This window comes from Zootoca vivipara, chromosome 15 (assembly GCF_963506605.1).
Source record: "Zootoca vivipara chromosome 15, rZooViv1.1, whole genome shotgun sequence".
Lineage (NCBI taxonomy): Eukaryota > Metazoa > Chordata > Lepidosauria > Squamata > Lacertidae > Zootoca > Zootoca vivipara.
In genome coordinates this window covers 20,839,810-20,857,628 of record NC_083290.1, presented here as the reverse complement: position 1 = coordinate 20,857,628, position 17,819 = coordinate 20,839,810, and positions in this window count along the sequence as shown.

Here is a 17,819-nt window from a genome sequence, read left to right as displayed (position 1 = left end):
CGTCCAACAGGTAGATTGTGATCTACCAGTAGATCACTGGATGTCTGTGGTAGATCACTGCTAGATCACTGGCACCCCTAAAAAAGCTCACCCAAAATTTTCCTCCTCCCTAAAAAAAGCTGAACTATGACCTGAAGCCCTAAACAAAAATGGGCCTCCCTCCCTCCTAAAAGAAGCTCAACAAGTTTGACCTAAACGCAAAAAACAGGGCTTCCCTTCCTTAAAAAAACTCAACAGCTTTGACCTGAACCCCCCAAAAGGGGGTAGATCACTCCCAGTTTTTAACTCTGTGAGTAGATCAGAGTCTCTTGGGAGGTGGCCACCCCTGATTTATAGTATAGAAATTTAAATAATATGTAATATACTGTAGTGTGGTTTTTAAAAGAGAATATCATATTATACTAGCTGGCCCTGCCATGCATTGCTGTGGCTCAGTCTGTTAAATGGAGACTCAGAGTCCCCCTTCAGACTCCACTCACCTTCAGAGTCCCCCCGTTTTACGCGTGTTCTGTTTACGCAGGCACATCCCTGTGACTCCCCCCACCCTGTGCTGACCCATGACGTATCCTGTCCCCTCCTCCTCTCACCCCTGGCTTATCCCTGTTATTCTCCCCACCCTGTCCCGACCCATGACGTATCATGCCCCCTCTTTCCCCCACCCCCTAGTTCATCCCTGTGATTGGTCCCACCGTGTCCTAACCTATCCCATCCCCTCCCCCCACCCCCACCCAGGAGAGTCAGTACCTCCATTCGGCCTAGTCTGTAAAGGCTTTGGCCTAGTATGTAAACGGGAGCCGAGGTGCTGTTGAGAGGGAAGGTTTTATCGGTGCAGTACCTGTGTAGCCGCCACTAGAGGGTGCTGGTTTGCAACCTGATTCTTTTCCCAGAATGCATTTTCGTCTGAGTGGTGTGTTTTGAAACATGGGGTTTGGGGTTTTTTTACCAGCACAGGTGTTACTCTCATATTCGCATGCGGCATCGTGTCAAAATTTGAACGCAATCGGTCAAGCAGTTTTGGTGAAACGTGGATACTAACGGACATGGCCAGTTTACATTTTTTATATATAGATGAAAGCTCAAGTAATTTTAATGCAGAATCACCTAAAAGTGAATTGGTATTAGGGGTGAGGGACAGATTTGATTCACATTTAAAGGTGAATCTACCCAAGTCACACTTTCTAAAAGAATATGAGAACTGAAATACAGTCATCTTTTGAAATTGGATATTTCAGTGCCAAGTAACATGTCCAAAAATGCATATACTAGGGGAAAACTTGAATATAAATTCATGTATTATTGAAAATAGCATTTTAAAATGCATTATATTAGGGAACATTGGACAAAATTGGACAGAAATGTGCACACTGGGCCAAAATATGTACAAAAATAAATATATTAGGAGAAAATCATGTTGAAATACTGATGAATTTTCATGAAAATGTTAAAAAGTAATCATAAACTCACTGCAAAAGGTGAAGTTACAGGGAACCAGACAGAGGGCCTTCTCGGTAGTGGTGCCCTCCCTGTGGAACACCTTTCCTTCACATGTCAAGGAAATAAACAACTATTTGACTTTTAGAAAACATCTGAAGGCAGCCCTGTTTAGGGAAGTTTTTAAGGATTTATACGCAGGAATATACAGTATATTGTAAGCTGTCCAGAGTGGCTGGGAAAACCCAGCCAGATTGGTGGAGAATAATAATAATAATAATAATAGCATTAATGATAATGATAATAATAATAATAATAATGTGGAAAAGAGAACTGAATTCAAGACTGGAAAAATGAGAAATTGACATTGACATGTTTGCCCATCTCTGGATGCTACTCTATTTTAGTTAATATTGGAATATAGAGTGTAACATGTTTTGTGTAAATCCTGTTTGACTATTTGTTTGTATGTTTTAATCCCTTACAAATGATTTAACTGCCTTGCCTGATCAGACAAAGGGCTTTTTCAGGGTATTGGGAAGATGTGGCCCCCGGATGCTGTTGGACTCAAGCTCCCAACATCCCTGACCATTGGCAATGTTGGCTGAATCTGAGTTGGAGTCCGACAATATCCAGAGCTCACCAGACTGAGGAAGAGTGTGTTATTGGAAAATGCTACAAAGCAAGCAAGTGCACTTGGGGCGATTTACACGCACACAGACATTTGCCACCACTGGTACAGTAAGCTATGGGATTTCAAATGCACAAAGTAAGGGGCGGGATATATGCCTATTAATATGAGCAGGTTGGGAAAGAAGAAAATAAAGACTATAACCAGGATATAATGCTCTTAAAGGCTTTCAATAGCCTGGCTCTTTGAGACATGAGCAATATAGTGTGGTGTATCTTCTCCCGCACTCCAGCCCACTTCTTCTTTATCCTCCTCAGCCGCTAAATACTACTTAATCCATTCATACGGCTCAGCCTGATTGTTCTCGGTTTGCTGGAGCCATATTGCTCCGCTCTGCGGAGCTCCTCATTTCCCTTGCGTTTTAAGAGCCTGCGTTGTGCTTTCTCTCTCTCTCTCCTCCTTCCACACTCATGCTGCCTTTGGCTTCTCATTCGTGAGCATGAGCCTGCTATGGCAGGTGGCCTTTTAACCAGCTTCCTCTGTCCTCCATCAATTACTACCAGCTATGACTAGACTCTACCATTGGGAACACCTTCCTGTTTTGCATGTTGGAACATCACAGTACCTGCTTATGACACTGATCATCAGTTACAAGTTCCAGGCAAGCTCATCGACTGGGTGAATGTTTTTGCTTCCATGAAGTAAGGTTTGATCTGTATGCATATGTGATTGCAGCAAAAAGGTGCAAATCTGGTTTCCCTTCTGACAGGGAATCTCAAGTTCCATTGCAGCCATATTTTCCATGCAAAAGCTCATCCTCTAGACAAAGTAGACCTCTTAGCAAATGCTCATAGGTTGCAACTTCAGATGTGACCAGATCCCTTAAGAGGCCTGCTGAGTGACAGGTAGGTTGTTAGTGTGCCCATTCAACAACATGTTCTGTTTATTTCTCTGGTGGTTATGTGAATTCAGAGAACACTTCTTTTTTTAAAAAAAATAAAAAAATCTTTATTTGGATTGTATGAATTGCAAATCAATAGATGTTGTATTTACATTCTAACAAGATTTCAAGGAGAAAAGGGCAGCCATTCGTGGGAAGAGAAAGAGAGTCAGACAGACAGACACAACCTCACAGGCAGGCAGGGAAAGAAAGCCAGAAAGAGAGAGGAATGAAGAGTGTATGAATCCCAGGCACTGACGATCTCAGCTGCATGAACTGTGCTCAGAAATGTACTGGGAGCCAATGTAGGTCTTTCAGGGCTGATGTTATATGGTCCTGGCTGCCATTCCCAGTCACCATCTAGCTACCACATTCTGGATTAGCTGTAGTTTCTGAGCACAATTACTCCATTCAGGACCAGGGAGTCAACCACACCTGCCCACCCCCTATCCCCCAGAAACAGTACTTTTGTCTTGTCAGGATTCAACCTCAATCTGTTGGCCACGATCCATCCACCACCCACCTCCAAACACTCACACAGGACATTCACTGCCTTCACTGGTTCTGATTTAAATGAGAGGTAGAGCTGGGTATCATCTGCCTACTGATGAACACCCAGCCCAACCCCACTAATGATCTCACCGAGAGGCTTCATATAGATGTTAAATAGCATGGGGGAGAAGACATAGCCCTGAGGCACCCCACAAGTGAGCACCCAGGGGTCTGAACACTCACCCCAACATCACTTTTTGGACACGGCCCAGAAGGAAGGAGCAGAACCCCCAACTCCCACCCACCCCCAGGTAGCAACCCCACCTATGGTAACAGCTCAGTGCCACAACTATATGTGTGATTAATGCATGTCAGCTCAGTAGTACAATCTGTTAGTTTGTGCTTCATCTAAAATTGCTGAACTAATTTAGAGCAATGGAACTTTATGCTTGTATATAACTGTACATCCAGACCTGCTTTACTGAGCCTTATCTTCTGCAACAGTAAACTATCTGAACCTTTCTCTCCTTCTGTGTGGGTATCTAACCTGAGATTCCCCTCCCCAAAATGATTTATCTATCTAGATCAGCACAATGTCCTCTAACTGGAGCAGCTTTCCAAGGTCCTGGGAAAGGCCTTTCCATGTGCAGGCATTGGCCGTATCTGCACACCCACTTCTGGTCCAGTTACATCTTTACCTGCCCCACACCTGAGGCTATGTATGATATCAAGTATATGGTGAGTATGGCTTGGTCAAAAACAGCACCACAGGCCGAACAGGGAGGTCTGGCAGGCCCTATTAGGCCCAAAGACCAGAGGTTCCTGCCTCTGTTGTAGACTGTGCTTCACATTCATAGAATCCTCTTCTGCCTGACAGCACACCATCATATCACAGGGCAGCACAACCAACTTCTGCATATGGGACTTGCAATTTGGGGAGAGGTTTGGAAAAAAGTCAGAACCCCAAGGAACCTGCTATGTTCCAGTAAGTTCACAGGGAGAATTTGGACCTGCAGTTTTAGGGGAGCCCTGCAAAGCTCATTGAATCCCAAGGAACCTGCTGGTTTGCAGTAAGTTCACAGAGGGAATTAAGTCCTACAATGTTGGGACTACAGTTTTGAGGAGCCAGTGAATCTTCTGCGAACACAACAAATTTTGGGGGCTCCAATAAATTCACAGTTGAAACTTGAGTATCCGAACTCTAATCCAACTTAGAGAGTTTTGCTGGCTTTCCATCAATGTCTTTCAAGCCTTCTCTTCAAAGAATCGGGATACCCCCCCCCCCCGCTTCCTGTGGGTTTGTGAATGCATTGTTGTGCCTTTAAAACAAAGCAGATGTGGGGGTGGGGGTGGGAGAGCAACCTGAAAGGGAAGGTATCTTTCTTTCAAGGAAGATTTAAGGCTGTGTATCATTTTCCCCAGACGCTAAAAGGGTTCCACAGGTAAACTACGCATTGAGGAAGCTTTAAAAAAGAATAATAATGTGCCAGTAAAAAAAAAAAGCACCAAAAAGGAGAAAAACCCTCTTGTGTTAAAATGCACTCAGCAGACCATAATGTCTCCACTTGGAGATGGCACTGCCTATCAATTTAAATATGCATTTTAGAAGCTTTTCCTGCTATACAAAAACAAATATCGCCTGCTGCCGTTGTCCTGAGAAGTTCCATCATTGAAATACATATTATTATGTACCCCTACAGCTCTCCTCATTCCATCTTTTAGAAACATAAAATGGTTTCTTTGAGGCCATCGCTTTACTGTTGAGTGTGTTACCTACATAAATGCCTTTATTGCCATACTTAAAGAAGCCATGAATACTTTAGGGTGGGGTGGGGATAAGGGGCCTGCGGGTGGACAGCAGTGGCTAATAGCATGCCTCTTGGAAACTTGCAGCAGGGCATGGGAACAGTGGGGCCAAAGAATGTAAGACAAGCCCTGTTCTGTAAGGCTAATGGCTTGCTCCATCTTCAATGTGACAGCGCTTCAGATATTTGAAGATGCTTATCATAACTCCTCTCAGTATTCTCTGATCAACTGTATTGTGTTTTAAATGCGTTTTATATTTATTGTAAACCACCCCAATATTTCATTATATGCAAGTATAGAAATTCTGTTATAAAGGAAATAAATAAATCTGGAAGGCCACAGATTTCATAACGCTAACCTAAAGGAATGTGTCATCTCATATGACCCTCTGCATGCCCTAAGACAGGCACGTCCAACAGGTGGATCATGATCTACCGGTAGATCACTGGACGTTTGCGGTAGATCACTGGTAGATCACTTGCTCCCCCCAAAGAAGCTCAACAACTTTGGCTCCCCTAAAGAATGCTCAACAACTTTGACCTAAACCTCTAAAAAACGGGGCTTTCCTCTTCCCTAAAAAAGCTTAATAACTTTGAGCTGAAACCCCCCCCCCCCCGAGGGTAGATCACTGCCAGTTTTTAACTCTGTGAGTAGGTCGCAGTCTCTTTGGAGTTGGCCACCCCTACCCTAAGATAATCAACTTTGGGCATTTTTAAGTATGGAGAGTTATAATAGGAGAGATGATCTTTTCAGTGGTGGCCCCACAGTTGTAAAGCACTCTTCTGAGACAGACCTACATTATCATCTTTTCAGTATCAGTCAAATACTGTTTTTTGTTCACCCAGGCCTTTTGCCATCATTTATGATACTTAACATCTTACAGCTGATACAGAACAGAGTTTAGTCTCTAACTTTGACAGTGTTTTCATCTCTACCACAACATTTCCATTGCATCCCTTTTTATGTCTGCCTGGCTGCCTATTTGGTACTGATGCTATTTCATCTGCTTTGATATGTTATTGTATTTGATCTGTGCTGCCTGTGTGAACTCAAGCACTAGGTATAGGCAACTTATACATGTAAGCAATAAGCAAGCACATTAAATAAAAGTATGCTGCCTCTGAATGTGGAGACTGTATTTACTTATTGTGGCTAATTTATATGGCTATCTCCCATGTCGAACTATATCATGTGGCAGTGAGTTCTGTAAGTTATTATGGGGTATGCAAAGGTGTGTGTCCCCACCCCACTCTGTCCTGAACCACCTTGATGTCTGGCAGAATTTTAACATGTGCTGCTTCCCCCAAAGGCTGTGCCTTGATGCTGTGAAAACGTCCACCTATTACAGGCAAAGTGGGCGGGGCAACAAATACAAAATTTCACCTTGTGCAACATTTAATTATTCATGTTGTTGCATTTATATCCCAACTTTTTCTGCAAGGAGCCGAAGAAGGTGGTGTACAGAACTCTCTCCCCTTCCTAATTTACTCCCCACAACAACCACCTGTTGAGGTAGCTTAGGCTGAGAGTCATGGACTTGCCCCGGGGCAAACTTTGTGGCTGCATGGGGATTTGAACCCTGGTTTTCCAGGTCCCAGTCTCACACCCTAACCACTATGCCATGCTGGCTTCCTACAATGCACGTTTTTTCTGTCCTTCATGCACTAAGCAAGGGTCATTATCACAGAAGATTCCACCTAAACATTAGGAAGAACTTCCTGACAGTAAGAGCTGTTCGACAGTGGAATTTGCTGCCAAGGAGTGTTGTGGAGTCTCCTTCTTTGGAGGTCTTTAAGCAGAGGCTTGACAGCCATCTGTCAGGAATGCTTTGATGGTGTTTCCTGCTTGGCAGGGGGTTGGACTGGATGGCCCTTGTGGTCTCTTCCAACTCTATGATTCTATGATCAAGGACACATTCCAGCCAGTCAAAAAAGCTCAAGGTATGAAGCAGGCGAGGAATGGATTCTGGCTGGGGGATGACACCCAATGACTATCTAGAGAGGCCTGGGGGGCTGCATTTGGCCCTCAGGCCTGAGGTTCCCCACCCCTGCTTTGAAAGACACTCAGGGAAGGAGAGGGGAAGAGAGCTTCCCACAGGTGCAGCTTTTCTCATCACTGCATTGGAACGAGGAGAAGAGGCACACCTGGTATAATTCCCACCTCCATGTTATGCTTGGTTAATGCTCAGGGAGCATCCATGAGGGAATGAGGAGTGGTGTGACTAATCCTACACATATTGCTTTGACCAAGCAGGCAGTAAATAAAGTATAGGCTGAGATGGGTTTGGTTCCAGGGCCGGCCATGTTCACTACCTGAGGTAGACCAAGAAATAATGCCTCACCCACTCACAAAAGCAACCTGACTAGGAAGCTGGAAAACCGTCAGAAGAGATGCTATCTTCTAGAAGAAATGCGCACAGGACTGGATGGTTGCAAAGAGGTGATGGGCCAGCGACTCTAAAAAAGACAGCACACAACAGGGGAAGACTACCAAAGTCTTGGCATATGGAAGTTGTTTTTCCTGAGACGCTGCTCCCTCAGACTACAACAAATTGCAGAGTTATCAGGTGAGAGGAAGAAATGGCAGTGGGTCTGGGTCCCTCCGGGGAGGTTTTTCTGTGAGGCATTACAGCAGAGGTAGGGAAATTCAGGTGTAGCAGTTGAAATTTGGCCCCCAGTCCTCTCTGTCTCACCCTTGAGACCTTCCACAGACTGCACCCCTTCCCAGCCCTGATTTGAATGCTTTCTGCTGGGCTGAAATGCCACTGAGCTCTAAGAATGCCTCTTGCTTGCCTGGATGGAGGGTAGAGAGGGGTGTGTGAATGTGTGTAGAAACTAGCCTGCTGCACAAATGTGACATTTACCTTCATTGCCCCACCTATGTTTGCCTCTGGCACTGCCGAGCAATGGCATATGGCCCCTGGAAGGTTGTACAGAAGGGAATGTGGCCCTTGGGCTGAAAAAGTTCCCCAGTCCTCTGTTAGATTTTCATGGTGGGCAGAAGCACAAAGCTTGCTGCTGCCACCTTCTCTCATAACCAGTTGCAGACTCTACCCTCTGAGAAAAACAGGTACCACCCACCGCCTAAATATGAAGATGGCCACTCTACATAGGCCAGGCCTCACTTTATTGCGCTTTGTCTGTTTGAGCTCCTGTCTACACACCAAACACAATGGTCAACTTGGACCCCCTGCACAAAAAAGCAAGTCAACAAATTGATAGTGAAAGTTGGCAAAGGACTATGCATGCTTGCCTGCAGTTGCTGCTTTCAGTGGCTTCTAAAATGTCTAGATTTTCGCAAAATCAGCTGCTGGTTTTTTCCTATGCTTTGGAGAGCTTGCCCATTGAGCGTCTCTCCCCACCCTCTCCAAAGCAAAAGAATCTGCTATGTTCTTCTCTCCCTGGATACACAGGTGCCTCAGATTCCTCTAAAAGGGTGGACAGCTGCCTCAGGTGATCTCTCATTTCCTGATAAATCTCTCCTCATACTGCCTGATTTGCCTCTTTTGAAATAGAAACATATGGTTTATAGCACACATGCCATTGAAACCAGAATTGCAAACCACAATTGATTCTGGTTTTCAATCCTAGTTGGGCTGGCTTGTGCAAACCATTTTTTGATGGTTTGGATGCAACAGGAAACTATGGGGGTAACAAAACCAGGAAGTTAATATTATTTTTAAGACTTAATTACTTTATATTTTATTTTGTCAGCAACCACTTGCGTCACAATAGTTTCAAGGATGTTACTAACAAATCTGAGTGTGGGAGGGGATGGGGGCTATATGCAGTCTAGAGGTTCAGAAGTATTCATTTATTTCCACCTGGCCTCTTAGTTATACTCTTTCAGAAAGAAAATAAAAAAATTCCTTCAGTAGCACCTTAAAGACCAACTAAGTTTTTATTTTGGTATGAGCTTTCGTGTGCATGCACACTTCTTCAGACTCTACTCTTTCTTTCAGAAAGAGGTCAAGTTGCAGCAGGAGGGCTGGGTGGAAGAATTGTTAGTTTATTACAATCAGAGTTTTATACAACTGATTAATAATGCTTTGCCCATTCCTTCTCTGTTGGAATTATGGAATTATGCAACTGTTCTCATTATACATTATTTGTATTGTATTGTATTGTACTGTTTTATATTTTTATTGAAGTAAACCACTCTGGGGGCCTCTTGACTCTGGTGGCTTATGACATGGAAACCATTTAAAATCATGTAAGAACATAAGAAAAGCCTGTAGGATCAGGCCAATTGTCACGGTCCGGTTGGCGGGCGGTTGAAGCCCTGGCTGAGGACGTCAGGACCAGAGGCAAGATGGTGGTGAAGAAGCAGGAACAGGTGCAGGGCTGAGGGTCCAGCAGCAGGCAGTCACAGGGTCAAGGAGCAGGTGTCGGCAAGGCAAAGGTCCAAGGGTCGAGGAGCAAGGTGTCAGCAAGGCAAAGGTCCAAGGGACGAGGATCAAGGCGTCAGCAAGGCAAGGGTCCAAGGAGCAAGAGGGCAGATGCAACCAGGCAGGGATAGCATTGCTGTGGCAAAGAGCTGAAGGGAAATGCTGAGCTTTTATCCCTCCCAGCTCTTGCCACCAGGTACAATGAGTTATCAAGTGGCCTCACCTGAGTGGCCACTCCTTGCTTCTCCAACACAAGCTGAGGCAGGCCCCAGTCCTGCAAAGCACTACAGGCCCCAGAGCCTGACTCCTGCCCATACTTCTGACACCAATAACCCATGCAGTCAACATGCTATTCTCACAGTGGCCTGCCAGATGCTCCAAAGGGAAACCTGCGATTAGCACCCAAGCAGAAGAGCACTCTCCCCTTCTGCAGTTTCTATCAACTGGTATTCAGAAGCATTACACTTCTGCATGAAGAAGTGCTCTCTTTGACCTGTCCTGAATCTTCCAACATTCAGCTTCATTGGATGTCCACAAGTTCTAGTGTTATGACAGGAGATACACTTTTCTCTATCCACTTTCTTCATGTCATCGGGTCATCTCTTACTCAACTTTTCTTCCACATGCTGCAACCTTTTCCTCCTAGCGGAGTTGCTCCACCCCTTGATTCTTTTAGTTGTTCTTTCTGAACCTTTTCCAACTCTGCAGTAGCCTTTTTGAGGTGAGGCAACCAGAACTGTACACACTACTCTGAATGTGCTTGTAGCATAGACTTGCATAACGGCACTAAGATACTGCCGGTTTTATTTTGAATTCTTTTCCTAATGATCCCTAGCATGGGATTTGCCTTTTTGACAGCTGCCGCTGGGTTATCATCTTCATTGTGCTATCTACTATAACCTCAAGATATCATTCCTGGACGCAGTTCAGACCCCATGAACATATATGTAAAATTAAGATTTGGGGGGGGGGGGCTTCGTCACTGTACACTAGTATACATTGAATTGCATTTGCCTTTTTACTGCCCATTCACTCAATTTAGAGAGGTTTTTTTTTTTAGCTCTTCACAATTTATGTTTTGCTTTCAAGGACCTGATCTAGCATAGCCATAGTCACATATAAAACAACATAGTTACAGTCATAATAACAGAAGTGAAATATTACAGTTCTCTATCATTAATTCCTTTTACAATATCATAGCCAACCATGTCACCAAGACCCCTCACCACAAGTAATCCTGGATGGTAACAACAGAAATTAAAAAACCAGCTAAGAAATAGGAAAGTAGAGCCCCACTTGTATATATCAAGAGAGAGAGCCTCATAGTTGTGGGGCCACCACAGGCCATGTCCTTTATATGTGTTGTCCTGCCTCCCCCCCAAAAAAACTTCTGGAGGGCTGTACTCTCCCTGAGTGTGGGTGTTCCCAATGTGGTATCTGTGGATGTAATCACACCTAGGTGCCCATGAAGCCTCTGGGATCCCTCCTCACTGCCTCCTTGGTCCTAAGGTGGTGAGAGTAGGTTAACCTGCACTACATACAGCTGAAGGAGGAAGTTGGAAAAGCGTTGCTCTTTCCCACTTCCTCTTTCACCTCTGAGTTTTTCAAGGCTCAGATTAATTCTACTCGATCTGACTTTTACCCAGATACCTTGGAAAACTGAAACGTGTGCATGTTGTCCACACGTCAGCTTTGGCACTCGGTGTGTGTGTGTTCATCTGGGAGAGAGAAGTGACTGGAGGGGTTGCTGTCCATGGAACTCGCTCAAAATTCCAAACATGCCCATGAGCCTAAAGAGGTTGGTGTGTAACTCTGTCCTCTAACTCTCTACTCTTCATGTGCTGAATCCAGTTAATGCTTAGCATAGTTGTAAGCACGTTCAAACTGTGTTCAAAGTGGGGTTAACCTCCCCCTAAGGAATAGCAGAGCTGATCTTTGCTGGCAAGCAGCTGGAAGACGGCCACACCCTGTCTGACTACAGCATCCAGAAGGAATCCACCTTGCACCTGGTTCTATGTTTAAGGGGTGGCATTTAAACTTGCTACTTACAACCACCCAAGTAAACCTCACTGCACTTTGTTTCATTAAAGCTGTTGCGTTCCCCCCCCCAAAAAAAGGAATATGAGAATCTGATTATGATTTTTTAAAAACCTGGTCAGACTACTAATCCACCTGCTAATTGAGCTCTCTTTTAAAAAATGGAACTTTTTCTGCACAAAACATACATTCTACCATTTAATTGATTAGCTACTGCATTTGTTTATTTAATAAAATTTATACACTGCTTGATTGTAAAAGTCTTCAAAGTGACTTACAAAGAAAAATAAAACAATAAAACTAGCAGCAAGGACACTTAAAAGCAGCTAATTAAAAATGTATATACTTGCAGTTATATTGTTTACCATTTTAAAATACTACAAAGAAAAGGGAAAGATATGAAATGAAAAGTTTAAGCTATCTGGGCCATCCCCTAGTATAGCGATTGGACCACCTGTGGACACACACACACACACGTTGGAATCCCATCTCTTATCAGCTCCAGCCAGCAGAGGGATCAGGGATGATGGGAGTGGTACCTCAACAATTGCTGGAGGGCCACAGGTTCCCCAGGCCTGCCCTAGTATGTTCGTTTACAGATGCAGCCATAAAAGTCTAAGAAGTTATAAAGCAGGGGTCAGCAAACTTTTTCAGCAGGGGGCCCGGTCCACTGTCCCTCAGACCTTGTGGGGGGCCGGACTATATTTTGAGAAAAAAATATGAACGAATTGCTATGCCCCACAAATAACCCAGAGATGCACTTTAAATAAAAGGACATGTTCTACTTATGTAAAAACCCCAGGCAAGCCCCACAAATAACCCAGAGATGCATTTTAAATAAAAGGATACATTCTACTCATGTAAAAACATGCTGATTCCTGGACCGTCCGCGGGCTGGATTGAGAAGGTGATTGGGCTGCATCCAGCGCATCTGGCCCCCGGGCCTTAGTTTGGGGACCCCTGTTATAAAGTATACATAGAGTTATGGAGATTTCCGATGGTAATGATGAGAGTTTGCAGTCTGAATAGGAGACAACTGCACCATTTCCTCACTGATAGTCTTTCTCCTCTGTACCACAATGTGCCATATGCAAATAATGCACAGAGAGGTGTCTGCAGAACATATTTCTCCAGGTGAATTAGGCAAGCATCATCATATTGGGATTGGGGGTGGTTTATAAATTTGGCGCAGGTGCCTAGGAATTGGAATGTTTACTCAAGCAAGGCAGGGCGGGCATTTAAAGATGTTGCAATACCTGTAGTCTCTCTCTCTCTCTCTCTCTCTCTCTCTCTCTCTCTCTCTCTCTCTCTCTCCTCCATCCAATCATGCATTTAAATTTGGGTCCTGCCACCCATTCTGAGTCTTGATCCAGGCACTCTTTGCAATTTTAAAATGCTTTCTACTAATTAGCCTAACTCAATCAGGAGCACTGAGTAGGGAGCGATGATATCTGTGACTGTATAAAATTGAATTATGCTGAAATAGTTTGCAAGCTTGAAAACCACATGTAATGTCTTCATCAGGCATAGGGGAATCTATGCAAAATAGAAAACAAATAGACATGTTGTTTTTATGCACTTTTAAAAACAATTGATTTTGTATTAACATATATTGTTTGGTCACTCTGTGGATGCATTACAGGATAGTTTTTCAACACTGCATTATATTCTAGATGTGCTATTACAAATTAAGTAAATTTCAATTTTGCCCACTAGGTTATGCCTCATATAATTTAAGAAATGGAAGTAGTTCTTGCAAATATCTGTATGCAGTTCTTTTTGAAAATGGCAATATGAAACAGTACATGAACATAAGTGATGTACCTCATATTTTAATAGCTACTATTGAGTATTGTAGTATCTAAGGAAAACACTTGTATAGGAGACCATTACTGCCTTACACATGCATGAACACAATAGCCTAGCTCAGACACAATGATTTCAGTCTGACAAGCCATGGTTTATTGGACCAAGAACAAGACTTGTTCTTCTCTGTTCTTCTACTTGCCCCACTCTTTCTCCCCTCCCCTCACATGACCGCCTTCAAGGAACATGCTATGTTAAAAAATATTTCCTTTGACTACTGACTGAATTTCACTTTGATATTAGGGCTTCTCCACAAGTGATAGTTTCCCAATATGGATGTCACCAGAAACTGTGGTTTAACAGCAAAGTGTCTTGCTCAGCATGCTAGGGCCTTTCTGATATGAGGGGTGTTCACCTGCTATGTTCAGTGAGTGCATAATATGTTTCTGTGTACTGTACTGAGTATTTTGGCTGCACAAATCAGCAGGTGTATACTCTCACACAAACCCTTGTACATGTGTAGAGATGGCTCATGCCTTTGTTCAGTGTAACATGTGAAGTAGCCTATGGAGTAGCTAATACAGTTCAGTGTGGAGCAAAACCAATCTGCTAAAAGGGGCTTCTTCTGCCTACAGAAAATTTAAAAGAGACGGAGACCGTCTGCAGGCAGCTATTAACAGTCCTTTGCTACCCTTAATATATCTGCTGCTTATACGTACTGTATGTTTCTCCAGCCATCTGATATATGCTTGTTCACCACTTGGGTACAGCTCCCTGGATTTCTCCTTTCTCCTCCGTGGGATTTCTCCCCTCCCAACGCTGATGCTTGCAAAACACTCCATTCAATTGTATATTTGACTGAGTCGCTGGTGGCAAGATGGAAAGCTGGTCAAATAGTAGGCAACTGGCACACAGTCTGAATCCTAACATGCCTGGCAGATTGTCAGCAGCAGCAGCAGCAGCATCAACAAGTTGCATTTCCCTCTGTGGCATCTAACTGCAAGGAGCATCCCCAAACCCCTCTGCCTGCATGCTTGCCTGTATGTATGTGTGAGTGAGTGAGTGAGTGAGTGAGAGGGAAGGAGGGTGGGTGGCAGGAAGGAGCTCCGAGCTACAGGGAGAAATAAACAAACATCCAATCCATGGCACTGACAAGAGTCTGCTTCCTTTCTCCCTTTCAAAGCTACTGACCCAAGAGCTCAGGCTGGCCAAAGGCTCTGTGTCCCCCTACACACTTCCCCCTCTCTCCCTGTGCCCTGCATTGGGGTAGATCTGGAAGTAGGGGAGGGCACAGCAAGGGGCACCAAAGGGAGCAGTTGGCAGTGCCGTTTAACTCCCCACGGTGTCAAAAAGCTGCAGAAGAGCCAGAGAATGTCACTCAGGAGACCAGAACCAATGAATGCCTGGTAGGAGGTCTGTTCTCTATCTCCCCCCCCCCCCACGGACTGGTAGTGCTGGTTCTGGGGCTTCTTCTGCTAGCGTGTTATGTGCAGGGTGGAAAAAGAGAGGGGGAGAGAGGGAGGGAGGGAGGGGAGTAGGGGGAAAAATCAGAGACACTGACTGCCTGTCCCCATCTCTCTTTCTCTCTCTCTCTCCAACTCGCGCTCCCTCCCTCTGCAAACATTGGATTTAAACCTACTCAGAATTCAGCACGGAGGAAAGCAGCCAGCCAAGCCGCTCCAGACTATTGCAGCTCCCCCAAGATGTATCATCCCGCCTGCTGGATCGTCTTCACGGCCACAACTGCCCTGTTCTTCATCCCAGGTATGCCACAAGGAGGGACGGTGGCAGGGGAATCCCTCTCGCTCCCGTATATCTCTAGGCAAGAAGATGGACCAGACGAGGAGGGTTGAAGAGGTGGGGTGGGGTGGGGTGGGGGACGCGTTTTGCATGCCACAGCGATACAGACCTGATGATTTCGCCCAGATGTGCACATTATATTATGATTAGTTAGGGGGTCCCCCTCCCCCGGTCACAGTACTAATGTGTCACGTTTTGGGGTGTGTATGTAGAGGAGGTGATTGGGCTCAAAACTGGTGCGTAGTCCTTCAGGGATCCCGCCACTGTTTCCTCCCGGAGGGATGCTGTGCCGGCATCGGACAGCAGCTGCTCCTGCGTTGTGAATAGGAGAAGGTACTTTCCCTGGGATTTGCATTATCTGCCCACAATGTTTGTGTGTGTGCTTGTTCTTGTGTGCAATGGCTTTTTGGGAAGTCTTTTACTCCCAACCCCAATCTTCTCCTCCTCCTCTTTCTCCCCTCCATCTCCTCTGGGCATCTTTCATAGCAAATTGAGGTGTGTGTTTTTTTTTTTTTGGCGGGGGGGGGCGGTAGTGGATGGTGATGATGGAGATGGTTTGGGAGTGCTTTCCCTCCCAGGTTCAGCACCCTTACCTCATTTCCACCTAAAGAAGTCCACTGCCCTTCTCTTGTTTTCAGATAGCAAAGCCCACTGGCTTTTATACAGTGATGGTGGTAGGAGTGAGGTTTCTTCTTCATCCCCCAAACTGACCAATGCACACACACACACACACACACACACACACACACCAGCTGCTGCTTGTTTGGGCATCGGCTACAGATGCTGCAGTGTTGGAAGCCAGACCAGGTGTTCTTGAGTTTTCTTATCCAGAAGGCATCATTGTAGCCTGCCACCATCACAGCGTCTACTGAAGACTTTAGGATCCCTTGGCTGCCTCTTGCTGCAAACCCGGGTCTGAATAGGTTTATTGTAATTCAAGCTCTAACTGGCAGGAGCTCTGCAGACAGGCACTTAGTGTGGGGAGCTGAATACACATCTGAACATCTGTCCCAATGTAAAATAGAAGAGCAGGGTGGGAGGGATGGGGACCGATAGAGAAGGAGTTGTGCCTTATATGTGTTGCTGAGCTGCTGGGATTGCCAGAGAGCTGAACATGCAATGCCCTCGGAAACAGCTTCAGCAGTCTGTTACTCTGAAATATACACATATTTGAAATGCACAGCAGGAGTGTGTGTTGCACTGGGTGTTACAAGAGCATAGGCACAAAATCTATATCTGTATTTTTGCAAACAGACTTTTCAGCACAAGCCTGTCGGTAGTTTTCACTGTGGTGGGAGGTGGATGTGAGCTACAGCTAGGCTTGCATGGATTTGCTATCCATGTGCATCAGTTTCCATCAGAGGCTGGTTTGTGTAAAAACTTTATCCACATTCCAAGACCCCACAAGCTTTGGATGTAGGTGTGCAGGCGAAGAGCACAGGGACAGGCATGTGTGCTGTATTCGGTATAATGCATTCTCATGCCAATAGTTTGAGGAAATGCATTCCGCATTTAAATTACAGAGGGGTGGAAGGGATGTTGGGGTGGACAGAGGGGCAAAAGGCACAGAGCTCCCATGCAAAGGCCGCCTTCCACTCTTCAGTTTGGCCATGGTATACAGAAGTGGCTCTTGAATCTTAACCGATGTGCATAATTCATCAAGAGGTTGGGATTTGGTTTCAGTTTTGTGATAAATTATGTTCTTCTCTGACCTCTTGATAATGAACAACCACCTAAGCAAAGAATGTTATTTCCAAAAAAGTCACACTGAGGGCACTGTATCTGGGTAATGTCAGAATATGAAAGCTGAATGGGGAAAACATTTTTATGAGAGCACACATTTCTTCTTGAGAAATTCAGTTTTAGGACAGTTGAGAAGTTTTTTTTTAATGTCTTTTTATTTTAACAGCTTCAGATGTGATATGGGGAGGGAAGGGGCTTTATTAGGCTTGAGTGCAAAACTGAAGTCTCCTGGTTTCAGACTCCTTGAAGGGGATGTGAGATTAATGGAGCTCTAGCTATCTCTGAAACAGCATTTACTGCATGACCTTTGCACACTGACCAGTTTGCACCTCAGCACTTGAGATTCAACAACTCTCCTAAGCTGCATGTTGACCAATGTTTACTATCCGGTGTTGATTCAGTGCAGTACCTGGGAGACCATGAGAAAGTGCTGGTGTAGTGTAAAAGCTGATACTGTACAAGCATGAGCTATGAAACTGGAAAGTGATTGCGTCAAATGGCCATGAATTCACTAGTTGGCCTTAGGCGAGCTGTGATACCTCAGCCCTCCCTTCTGCAATATTGCTTCATGGAGTACATTACTGTATTAAAACATGTGAAGCTCTTTGGATACTTTCAAGCTAGTATTTCAAGTGAAGTGTTGTTGTGATCTTAGCTGGTGAATGTAAACTTGTGAATTTAGATTTATCCATAGGTCTCTTCATTAGCAGGGGAGCTGAATCTTAGACTTGGACTATCTGGATTAT